Source organism: Sminthopsis crassicaudata, chromosome 2, assembly GCF_048593235.1.
Source record: "Sminthopsis crassicaudata isolate SCR6 chromosome 2, ASM4859323v1, whole genome shotgun sequence".
NCBI classification, from domain to species: domain Eukaryota; kingdom Metazoa; phylum Chordata; class Mammalia; order Dasyuromorphia; family Dasyuridae; genus Sminthopsis; species Sminthopsis crassicaudata.
This window is the reverse complement of record NC_133618.1, coordinates 531,893,882-531,905,519: the sequence shown is the minus strand read 5'-3', so window position 1 is coordinate 531,905,519 and position 11,638 is coordinate 531,893,882. Positions and strand designations below refer to the sequence as shown.

General features: G+C 35.8%; 1 protein-coding gene across 1 annotated transcript in view; it reads right to left on the bottom strand.

The window, feature by feature from the left end:
* The window catches only part of FAM81A (family with sequence similarity 81 member A), a 100,026-nt gene that overhangs the window by 14,059 nt on the left and 74,329 nt on the right, over positions 1-11,638 (bottom strand). The gene's annotated exons all lie outside the window — the stretch shown is intronic.

The window sequence follows — 11,638 nt, the reverse complement described above, 5'->3', positions numbered from 1 at the left end:
TGCAATATTTTTCAAGGAATACTGTGTGATTTTGACACATTCATAGGTAATGGCTTACAGAAGGAGGTGCTGGTTTATCAAATCAATACCTTTTTATAGTCAACAAACAATGGTATTGTGTATTAACTATATCTTTCACTTAGAAAGTTCTGTGACTGTAAGATATAGCCTGCTATGGAATATTACTTGAAAAAAGCACTGCCAATTCCCGTCTCATGTTTATCAAGGAGGGTGTTGATTTGCGAATAGATTAATAACATAAAATCAGCATGGAGAAAATAGGAATATAGCTTGGTAGTTATTAATATTCTTTTGTTCACCTTTTTTTAAAGTGTGACAATAAGGTCAGATTATTTTCTTTGGTATACTCCCCTCTGAGACACCTTCAGAATCAATGTGTTAATGCTCATAAAATTATTTTCCTCTAGCACTCTAGCACAGACTTCTTTTGTGTATGTTTGAACTAGACCAGCTGTTCTTCATGTCTTTGTTTTCTCATGTTGTTTCTACTTCCTCATGTAGAATTTTAGCTACTGTAATGTTACTGCCGCAGGTCAGTAGCAGAGCATAAAAAGAGTACTCAAAGAAGTCAAGAAGACCTGGATTCGTGCCTCTTAATATTTGTCAGATATATGACCACTTCTTGGATCTTTAGGCAACATTATAAGGCTATAAATAAATTATAGATAGGTTGTAAGTTGTGTCAATGGAGGAAATTCCTACATTAACTAATTAAATTATAGGTCCTCTGAAAATGAATAGTACAGAAATCTTAGAGGTCTAAAAATATCCTGTGGAAATTCTATTGATGAAACTTCCATACTTTTACAAATATATGTGGAAAATAGGATCATCTATCTATATTTAATGAAATTGAGTTGTAATTGCTAAAAACTGAAGAAGCTACACAATTAAGTCAGAAACAAAGAGAAACCTCAATTACCAATTCAAATACCAAACAAGAATTATTATAAGCCCTTGCTCAGACAGATATAGAGGGTAGCTTTGAAACAATAAAGTGGTCTTTCCTAAGAATATCACTTCTAGAACTTAAGATAAACAGTAGGGTCAAATAGGGCCAAAGAATCAATGGTTGATTGATTGATTGGTTGATTCCACTGAGTAATCACAGAACATTCGTCTGAGAGAAGCAAAACCAAAAAAATCCAGCACAGTTATTCATTTTTAGCAAACATGGTACAATAATTAGGGAAGGAAATAAAAGGAAGAGTTAAAGTGACTAATCCACAGGAAGTCTGGAGACTATTTAAAGAATTCACTGAAAGCCCAGGATAAAAATCTGTGCTAAGGACAAAAGCAAAAACAAATCATACGTTTGAAAATTCATTTTGGAGGTTTGGTGAAAGTAGAATATGGTATTGCTGTGCTCTTGAAACTTGAGAGGAAGAGGATCCCCAAATGACAAGCAAAATAAAAGAGGCTATCACAAGGGAAGGGAGCATCTTGTTTAAAAAAGTGATAATCTAGTTGAGAAGTACAGGGAATCCCACTTGACTTAACATGTCAAGTGAAAGTCATAAATTAGGTGAGCCAAAAAAAGAAACACTTGACAAAGGGTTCAAGAGACTACAATGACAAGTTCTTTAAAATGTGCCAAAGAGAGAAAGTAAAGAACAAAACAATAGGGATTAGTTGATGATGATACAAAAAATGAATTTAGGGATTAAAAGGAAAAGCTAAATTATTTACTTTGGTCTTTAGAAAGGAGGGAAATGGTCTAAAATAACTAAAGTGTAAAATTATTAAACTGTTAACTGAGATGTATAAGTAATTGCTACCATGACCACAGTACTAAAATACTTTCAGATTGCTACTGTGACTCACATTGATAAGAAAGATCTTAGCAGAAACCCTAGAGAAAACTGTGAAGGTCCCATTGGGAACTAAAGAATGATAAAGACTGAGAACTGACATTTATAAAATCCTGAGGAACTGAGGTAGGGTGAAAATATATTTAATCACCAAATGAAAGAAGACTATAATTAGACATTTATAGCATCCATTTCTTCAAGAAGCACCAAAATTTATGTAAGGTTGTTTGGATTTGGTTACCTTTTAAGAATTAAGATGTTAGTTTGTTTTTCAAATAGGCCATCACAGACTTCCAAAAAATGGAATGTTATTGACTATTCCACCCTTACAATACATTTTTCAGTGTTTCTACTAGATAGAATTCTAGATATGAAAGGCTACTTGAACTTGGGCTCAATAATCCAATGTTTTAAGTTCTTAAAAATAAAATGGGCCTTGATATGTGTGCATGGATATTATTTAAGGATATTTAGCCATTTGAAACTCTATTATGGGATTGTGAAGACAGAGTTAGCACCCTGGATACTTTAGAATCAGCCAGAGTCAGGATAAGCAAAAGTCCTTCGTCTTTATTCTTGGTCTTTAGGGGTAGAAGTGAAAGGAATGGACATAGGAATCGCCACACTTTTTTTTTCTCTACCACCAAAATTAAGTCTGGCTTATCTTACTTTACCCTCTAATCACTCCTACAATTCTCTGTATTCACCAACAGATTGAGGCAGCACAAAATAGTGGGAAGGGCTATTTTCCAAGCATATGCTAATAGAGTATTGTCCAATTGGTAATTAGCCTTAAGTGCTCAGTTGTCCAACCTCAGTGCATCACCTCAAGAGTTTCAGCCCTTTACATCTCTGGCTTTCTTTTGTTTTAGAACACAGGTGGTCACGCCCTCCCTGACTTCTCAGGAAGAGAGATGAAAAACAAAGGGAAATGGGGAGTCAAGACAGATATTGGTAGGGGGTTTCTGGGCTGAAGGGTCTTACTAAAAACAGATATGCACAAACCCATCAGCATGGGGGGTATTACACAAGCACATAGCAATAAAGCACAGGCTAGCAGTGATGACTCTCCCCACAGCTGGTGTAGGCTCAATGTTGTGCAATAAACATGAATTGTACATGCAAGTAGTGACATAACAAACAATATGAATCAACATGGTGTTGTAAAAGATTTCCAGAAGTCCTAGAAGGAGGGTATATAAACAACAATCACATATACACCTTCTTCAGCAGCCAAGATAGTCCAAAACCAATCTATTGTCCATTGCTTCACATGTCAGGGAATCCAATGTTCCCCACAAGTTTTTAAAGTCCTGCAACAGTCTGTTTATATGTTAGGGAATCCAATGATTCCTGTAGATTTTTAAATCCTGCAACAGTCTTATCATTTCTCAGAAAATCCAATTATTCCTGAGGGTTTTCAAGTCCTACAACAGTCTTATCACATCTCAGAGAATCCAATGATTCCTGAGGGTTTTCAAGTCCTACATCAGTCTTATCACGTCTCTGAGAATCCAATGATTCCTGAGGGTTTTCAAGTCCTACAACAATCTTATCATGTCTCAGAGAATCCAATGATTCATGAGGATTTTGAAGTCCAACAATTTTTGATGTCCATGAGTCAAACGCCATAACTGCCAGGCTCTTTCAGTGGTGGGCACAGTCAACGACGGAACCACCTGATGTTTCTTGGGTATTCTCCTTCGTTTCAAGGGTCTGCTCCATCTCTCTCCAATGGACAAGGTGAATACAGCTCATTGGCACCCATCTGATTCCTTCTCCATCTGTAGAAATACAAGCAAACCCTCTCCCCCAAGCAGTTAACCTATCTAGTCCCTTCCATTCACCACTTTCTAGGTCTCTCCACATCACCTGGTGATTATCTAAAGATAGTGGAGCAGCTCACACTGGACACTGCCCTTCTGGTGGGTTATAAAACCTGTCTGCAAGAGGCAGTGCATCTTTGTCAAAAATCAAGAAGTTAATAGTATAAAGGGCTAGATTTAGAAGTTCTCTAGGGTTACCTGTGGCTCCGCCTTTCTTTTGTTTTTGGAGTAGTGTCTTAAAGTCTCTGTTTTTCCTCTCTACTATTGCATGTCCTTGAGGATTAAAGAATATGCCAGTGGTATGCAAAATCTTATACTGTGCACAAAAGTATGCAAAGTGTTTAAAAGTATATGCAGGTCCATTGACTGTTTTTATTGATTATAGCACACCCATAATTGCAAATGCTTGTATAAGGATTTCAGTGACCACTCAGGCTGTCTCTTTTGCTGCTGGTATTGCAAAAGTGAATCCTGAAAAGTTGTCTACCACAACATGGATATAAGGCAGACAACCAAAAGATTTACATTGGGTCACATCCATTTGCCAAATTTCATTAGGTCTCAAACCATGAGGGTTCTTTCCTGGAGGGAGTGTAGTAGTGTGGAAAGGAAGGCAAGCTGGACAGGCTTTTACTATGCTCCTAGCTTCCTCTCTTGTTATTCCAAATTGTAAATGTAAAGCTTGAGCAGCCTGATGATATTTAGAATGAGATTCTTGGGCTTCTTGAAATAAAGGAGTACTGGCCAACATGGTTAGGAGGCTATCTGCCTTTGAATTGCCATCAAAAATAGGACCTGGAAATCCACTATGAGAGTGGACATGCAAGATATAAATCTTACCTGGATGCTTTCTCACTTGCTCTTGAAGTTCCTTAAAGAGCTTATATATATTAGAGGCTACAAATTTTATTTGGGCTGTGGCCATTCTTTGTACCACACCTATTGAATAGGCTGAATCAGGTATTGTATTTATATCTCCTGGATAATAAGAGCTAAAATGATTTCATGCAATTCATTCTGCTGAGTGGACTGAAAAGGAATTCTGACTACTCTCTGTATAGTTAAGTCATGAGAGTATACAGCGCAAATATTATGTTTGGATGCATTTGTAAAAATAGTTGGTCCTTTAAGAGTAACTTTAGAAACCTATTCTTCAAGAACCCATCACCAATTATGTAATAGTCTTTAATGGAGACTCATGTGTAAAATTTGGATCCATAGCTAATAAAATTTACCACTCTGGGATGGTTTCACAGCATACATTAATTTGTGCATTAGTATAAAAGATATATATCTTGTAAGGTCTTATCCCAGATAATTGTACTGCTCACTTAATGACCTTTAATAAAATTCTAGCCACAAGCACTGGGTAAGGAGTAAGGTTTTGTTATGGTTGTGCTGGGATGTTCACCCACTCGATCACACTGTCTCCTTGATGAAGGACTGCTGTGGGTGCCTCTTTTGTAGCAAAAACTGATATTTCTAAGGGTTTTTGAGTGACTCTTTTAACCACATTGGATAAAGTCAGTTCAACTTCTCTCAAAGCCTCTTGTGCTCCTTTTGTAAGCTGGCATGGTGAATTTAAAGCACTGTCTCCCCTTAAAATGTCATATAGAGGTTGCAGTTAATTGGTAGTTAAGCCTAACACTGGACGCATCCATTGGATATCTCCTATTAATTTTTGGAAATCATTTAAGGTGTCCAACTTCTCTGTTCTTAAAGAAAGCTTTTGTACTGTGAGTGTCTTAGGATATATTTCATATCCTAAATATTGAAAAGGAGCATGTCTTTGAATTTTTTCTGTAGCTATATGCATCAACTCAAGAGTTTCAGCCCTTTACATGGGATGAAAGTTAGGAAAGACAAAATCTTTCCTATTCTGAACTCTAGTACAGACTAATTATAAACTATGAGTAATAGGGCATGTTAACTATTAGGTAATATAATTTTCCCCATTTGGATCATAACCACTCTCCTTTACTGCCTCTGCTTCCTCATGTATTTCACCCAAACACAAAAGAAAAAAATTCAAAATTTATTGACTAAAACAAGCATATCCTATAAAATTTCCCAAACCAAATGCTGAAATAATAAAAGACAAATTACAAAATAGTTGGTAAATCATTCCAAAACTTTGTAAATACAAGGAAATAATGCCACTCTCATGCTGATGCAAGAAAATTAAAGAAAGGAACAAAAGAAGCAGTTTCAGCATGACTATATCTCTTCTGCTCATTTGAAAACTGACAAATGGGTAAGCTCAAGTGAACTTCATTTTAATGTGTTCTTTTTTAACCATGAACTTGAAAACTATCAATAAGTATGAACATTTCTATACACAAACACCAGAAAAATAGAGATTATATAAACACATGAATCCATGACTCTCCTATACAGTTTGTTTCTTTTAAAATATAATAAACTGAAACTGGGGGATGGGAGTGGGCAATTGCATCAGTGATGGCAGCTGCTGGAGTTCAGCCCACAGATAATAACAGAATCAGAAAACTGATTAATAATGAGACTACAGGAAATCTTTTGCTGTCACTGGATACAGGATTTCATTGTATTGCCTATATGTGGTTCTAGGTTGAAATCCCAAGGTGGGAAGGAGCATTATGAAAACAAAGACCCTGGTCATAATTCCAGGATGGAAAAGAATGACTATGGTTGCTCACAAACCAAAACACAGAACAGGAGAGTAGTGACCACTCCTCTCCTTATATCATAATACGTTGGAAAAACTGAAAACTTACAGACCCCCAAAAATTAGCTCTGAAGAAAGCAGCATAAAAAAAAGCTTAAGTTTGAAATAATACCTCCTCCACCAGAAGCAGAAACTAAGAAATAGGCTAGAAAATGAGCAAACAACAATATCAAAATAATAATCTGTCCACATAAAGTTATTAAGCAGAAAACACAAACTCAAAAGGAGTTAACAATGTCAAAACATCTATTTGAAAAGCCTCTAAATATGAATTAGTCTCAGGCTTTAAAAAAAATTTCTAGAAGAGCTCGAAAAATTATTTGGAAAATCAAATAAGAAATGTGGAGAGGGTGTGAAAAGAAATGAGAGTTATGCAAGAAAATCATGAGAAAAAAATCAATATCTTGACAAGAAAGCATATAAATTCCTGAAAATAATAATGCCTTTAAAAAAAACAGAATAGGCCAAATGGTAAAAGAGGCACAAAAACCCACTGAAGAGTGAAGAAGATAATTCCTTAAAAATTAGAATTGGGAGATTGCTTTCCTAAGTTAGAAAATGGATCCAAAAGTTAATTTAAAAATTATTGAACTACCTGAAAGTCATGATCAAAAAAAAAAAAAAGAATCTAGACATTGTTTTTCAAGATCTCATCAAAGAACACTGCCTTGATATCCAGAGTAAAATAAGTTGAAAGAATCACTTCCTGAAAAAGATCCCAAAATGAAAATTACCAAGAATATCAGAATTAAATTCCAAGCTCCCAAGTCAAAAAGAATATATTGCAAGCAGCCAGAAATAGTTCACATGTTGAGATGCCACAGTCAAAAAAACCCACAAGATTTAGCAGCTTCCAAGTTAAAGGATTGAAGGGCTTTAGAATACGATATTCTAGAAGGCAAAGGAGCTAAAATTACAACTAAGAATCATCTACCCAGAAAAACTGAGTATAATCCATCAGTGGGGGAAAATGGGTATTTAATAAATAGAGGACTTTCTAGTATTCCTAATGAAAATATCAGAACTGAACAGAAAATCTAACTTTCAAATACAAAACTCAAGAGAAGCAATACAAAAGAATACAAAAGAAAAATCATATGGGATTTAATAAAGATAAAGTATTTATATTCCTACATGAGAAGATATTTTTAGTTCCTAAATATTTTATCAATAGAACAGTGAGAAGTATGACTATACACAAACTTAGAACACAGGTGTGAGTTGACTATGATTAAGGTATCCAATCAAGTTAAATTAAAGGGTGAAAAAGAGGTAAACACTGGGGCAGGAAGGGAGAGGTAGAATGGGGTAAATTATCTCACATAAAGAGGTACAAAAGAGCTTTTACTATAGACAGGATATTAAGAGTATGGTAGAAGTGGCAGGCAACAATTGAACCACTGAAAATGGCTCAAAGAGGGAATAATATGCACACTCAGTTGAGTATAGAAATCGTACCCTACAGGGACAGGGTGAAAGGAGAAAAAGAAAAGGATAGAGGGAGAAAAATTAGGATGGAGGGAAATACACAGTAATCATAAATGTGAATATGAATGGGATGAACTCACCCATAAATTGAAAATAGATACTAGAATAGATTACATGATTCAGAAATAAAGGGAGAAACCATAAGCAAATTTGGGATCATGTAATAGTTTACCTGTCAATTTTCAGATGATGAAATTGAAACTATATCCACTAATATGAAAGAATGTTCCAAATCACTACTGCTCAGAGAAATGCAAATTAAGACTACTCTGAGATACCACTACACACTATCAGATTGGCTAAGATGACAGGAAAAGATAATGATGAATGGTGGAGGGGATGTGGGAAAACTGGGACACTGATGCATTGTTGGTGGAGTTGCAAAAGAATCCAGCCATTCTGGGGAGCAATTTGGAACCAGGCCCAAAAAGTTATCAAACTGTGCATACTCTTTGATCCAGCAGTGCTACTACTGGGCTTATATCCCAAAGAAATACTAAAGAAGGGAAAGCGACCTGTATGTACAAAATGTTTGTGGCAGTTCTTTTTGTAGTGGCTAGAAACTGGAAAATGAATGGATGCCCATCAATTGGAGAATGGTTGGGTAAATTATGGTATATGAATGTTATGGAATATTATTGCTCTGTAAGAAATGACCAGCAGGATGAATACAGAGAGGTTTGGAGAGACTTACATGAACTGATGCTGAGTGAAATGAGCAGAACCAGAAGATCACTATACACTTCAACAACGATATTGTATGAAGATATATTCTAATTGAAGTGGATATATTCAACATAGAGAAGATCCAATTCAGTTCCAGTTGACCAATGATGGACAGAAACAGCTACACTCAGAGAAGGAACACTGGGAAATTAGTGTAAAATGTTTGCACTATTGTCTTTCTACCAAGGTTACTTATACCTTCGGAATCCAATTCTTACCATCCAACAAGAAATTTGGTTTTACACATATATATTGTATCTAAGCATATACAGTAACACATTTAGCATGTATGGGATTGCCTGTCATCTAGGGGAGGGAGTAGAGGGAGAGAAGGGAAAATTTAGAAAAGTAAATACAAGGGATAATGTAAAAAAAAATTACCTATGCATATGTACTGTCAAAAAAATTTATAATTATAAAATTAAGAAAAATAAATAAAAATAAAAATTATAGTGCCAAGGCCCCCCCAAAAAATAGTTTACCTGTCAGATCTATGGGTAAAAAATTATAGTACCATTTTTTTATGGAGGCAAAGAATTGGAAATTGAGGAAATACCAATCAACTGAGGAGTGAACAAGTTGTAGTATATGATTGTGACAGAATTCTTGTGCTATAAGATATGACAAGCAGGATGCTTTCTGAAAATCCTGAAAAGATTTGAAGCAAAGTTAACTGAGCAGAACCAGAAAAACATTGTACACAATAACAGTAATATTATATAATAATCAACTTGTACAACTTAGCTATTCCCAGCATTACAAGGATTTATGAAAATTTGGAAGCACAAGGATGAAAAATGTAATCCACCTCCAGAAAATGAACTGATAGAGTCTGAATGAAAATCAGAGCAGATTTTTTTTAACTTTATTTTTCTTGGGGGGGGGGTATTGTGTATTTTTTTCACAACATGACTAGTATGCTTTGTGTGACTGCACATATATAATCTTTATCAAATTGTTTGCCTTCTCAATAAGTGTGTAAGGAAAGGAGAGAATTTTAAACTCAAATCTTTTTAAAAGAATATAAAAATTGTTTTATGTGTAATTGAAAAAATGTTAAAATATATATTAAATGTAATATGTATGAGAACAGCAATATCCCAACCCATCTGTCCATGCAGGGTAGACTAGTTTTCCTAAAATAGCACTGAGTCATTCCTCAAGACTTGGTTGGCTCAAAATGTTTGTGGCAGCTCTTTTTGTTGTAGCTAGAAACTGGAAGATGAATGGATGTCCATCAGTTGGAGAATGGTTGGGTAAATTATGGTATATGAAGGTTATGGAATATTATTGCTCTGTAAGAAATGACCAGCAGGAGGAATACAGAGAGGCCTGGAGAGACTTACATCAACTGATGCTGAGTGAAATGAGCAGAACCAGAAGATCACTGTACACTTCAACAACAATACTGTATGAGGATATATTCAGATGGTAGTGGAAATCTTCAACATAAAGAAGATCTAACTCACTTCCAGTTGATCAATGATGGACAGAGGTAGCTACACCCAGAGAAGAAACACTGGGAAATGAATGTAAATTGTTAGCACTACTGTCTGTCTGCCCAGGTTACATGTACCTTCAGAATCTAATGCTTATTGTGCAACAAGAAAATGGTATTTACACACATGTATTGTATCTAGGTTATATTGTAACACGAGTAAAATGTATGGGATTGCCTGTCATGGGGGGGGAGAGAGTGGAGGGAGGGGGGGGATAATTTGGAAAAATGAATACAAGGGATAATATTATAAAAATATATAATAAAAAATTATTAAAATAAAATAAAAAAAAGACTTGGTTGGCTCAAGAGAACATTGTACACATCACAAACAAGATTATGCAATGATCAACTCTGATGGACTTGGCTCTTTTCCACAATAATGTGATTCAGGCCAATTCCAATAGACTTGTGATGGAGATGCATCCAGAAAGAGGACTATAGGGAATGAATGTGAATCATAGTACTTTCACCTTTTTTGTTTTTACTTGCTTGCTTTTTGTTTCCCTTATTATTTTTTTTCCTTATTGACCTGATTTTTCTTGTGCAATATGATGATTGGGAAATATCTATAGAATAATTATACATGCTTAACATATATTGGATTATTTGCTGTCCAGGAGAGGGGGTAAGGGGAAAGGAGGGAGAAAAATTTGGAACACAAGTTTTGCAAGGATGAATGTTGAAAACTATGTTTGCATATATTTTGAAAATAAAAAGCTGTTATGTAAAAAAAAAAAAAAACAGCTCAGAGGAGTAAGAATTCAGACTAATATGTTAGAGGGTTCTTTAGATGTTTTGTGGGGAGGGAATTATAATGGGAGTTTCACCTGAATCAACTCAAGGGGTTGCGAATCTCTATTCTTAAGGAAAATCCTTCTTTAGAGAGGATTCTGGGAAGATGATAGAGTAGATCAGAAAATTTCAAGCTCTCCAGATTTCCCCCACAGACAAAATTGTGCCTGAGGGCAAAAATAGACTTAAAAACAAATATGAATTGAGGCAGAATAAGATCCTCCTGGGACAAAAGGAGAAGATCCAAAAAAGCCCCAGTGAAACTAAATACTTCCAAGTTAGTTCCACTGAAAGGATGGGTTGGAAGTAGCCCAAGAACTTGCACCCCCTCCCCGACAGTTGTAGCCCAAAACTTGCACCTCCCAGACAGTCAAAAGAGTTCAAGTGTCTGAGATGTCTGAGTTAGGGAAGACTGAGGGAACCTCTGTTGATAAAGAATATCAAGCCCAGATGTGCTGCCCCGATTTGGCCCTGGGTGAGAAGGATGAATACAGAAGCAATAAGGCAGGGACACTGATGGCCACTGTGAGAAATGAGTGGGCATTTGGTTTCCATAACAGCAAAGGTTAAATTGGGGAAAGAGGCTTGAATCGGAGGGCTGAAACCCACAGGAACATCGGTGGGTGGTCTCCCCAAAAGAATGTAAGAATACAAGCTTCTTGGGGCAGGGATTGGGTTTTGTGATGGAGGTGGTGTTCTTTACCCCTACCTTTGCACTTTTGAAATCCCCCTCAGTGTATACACATTCTTCCATCACATCTCTCCT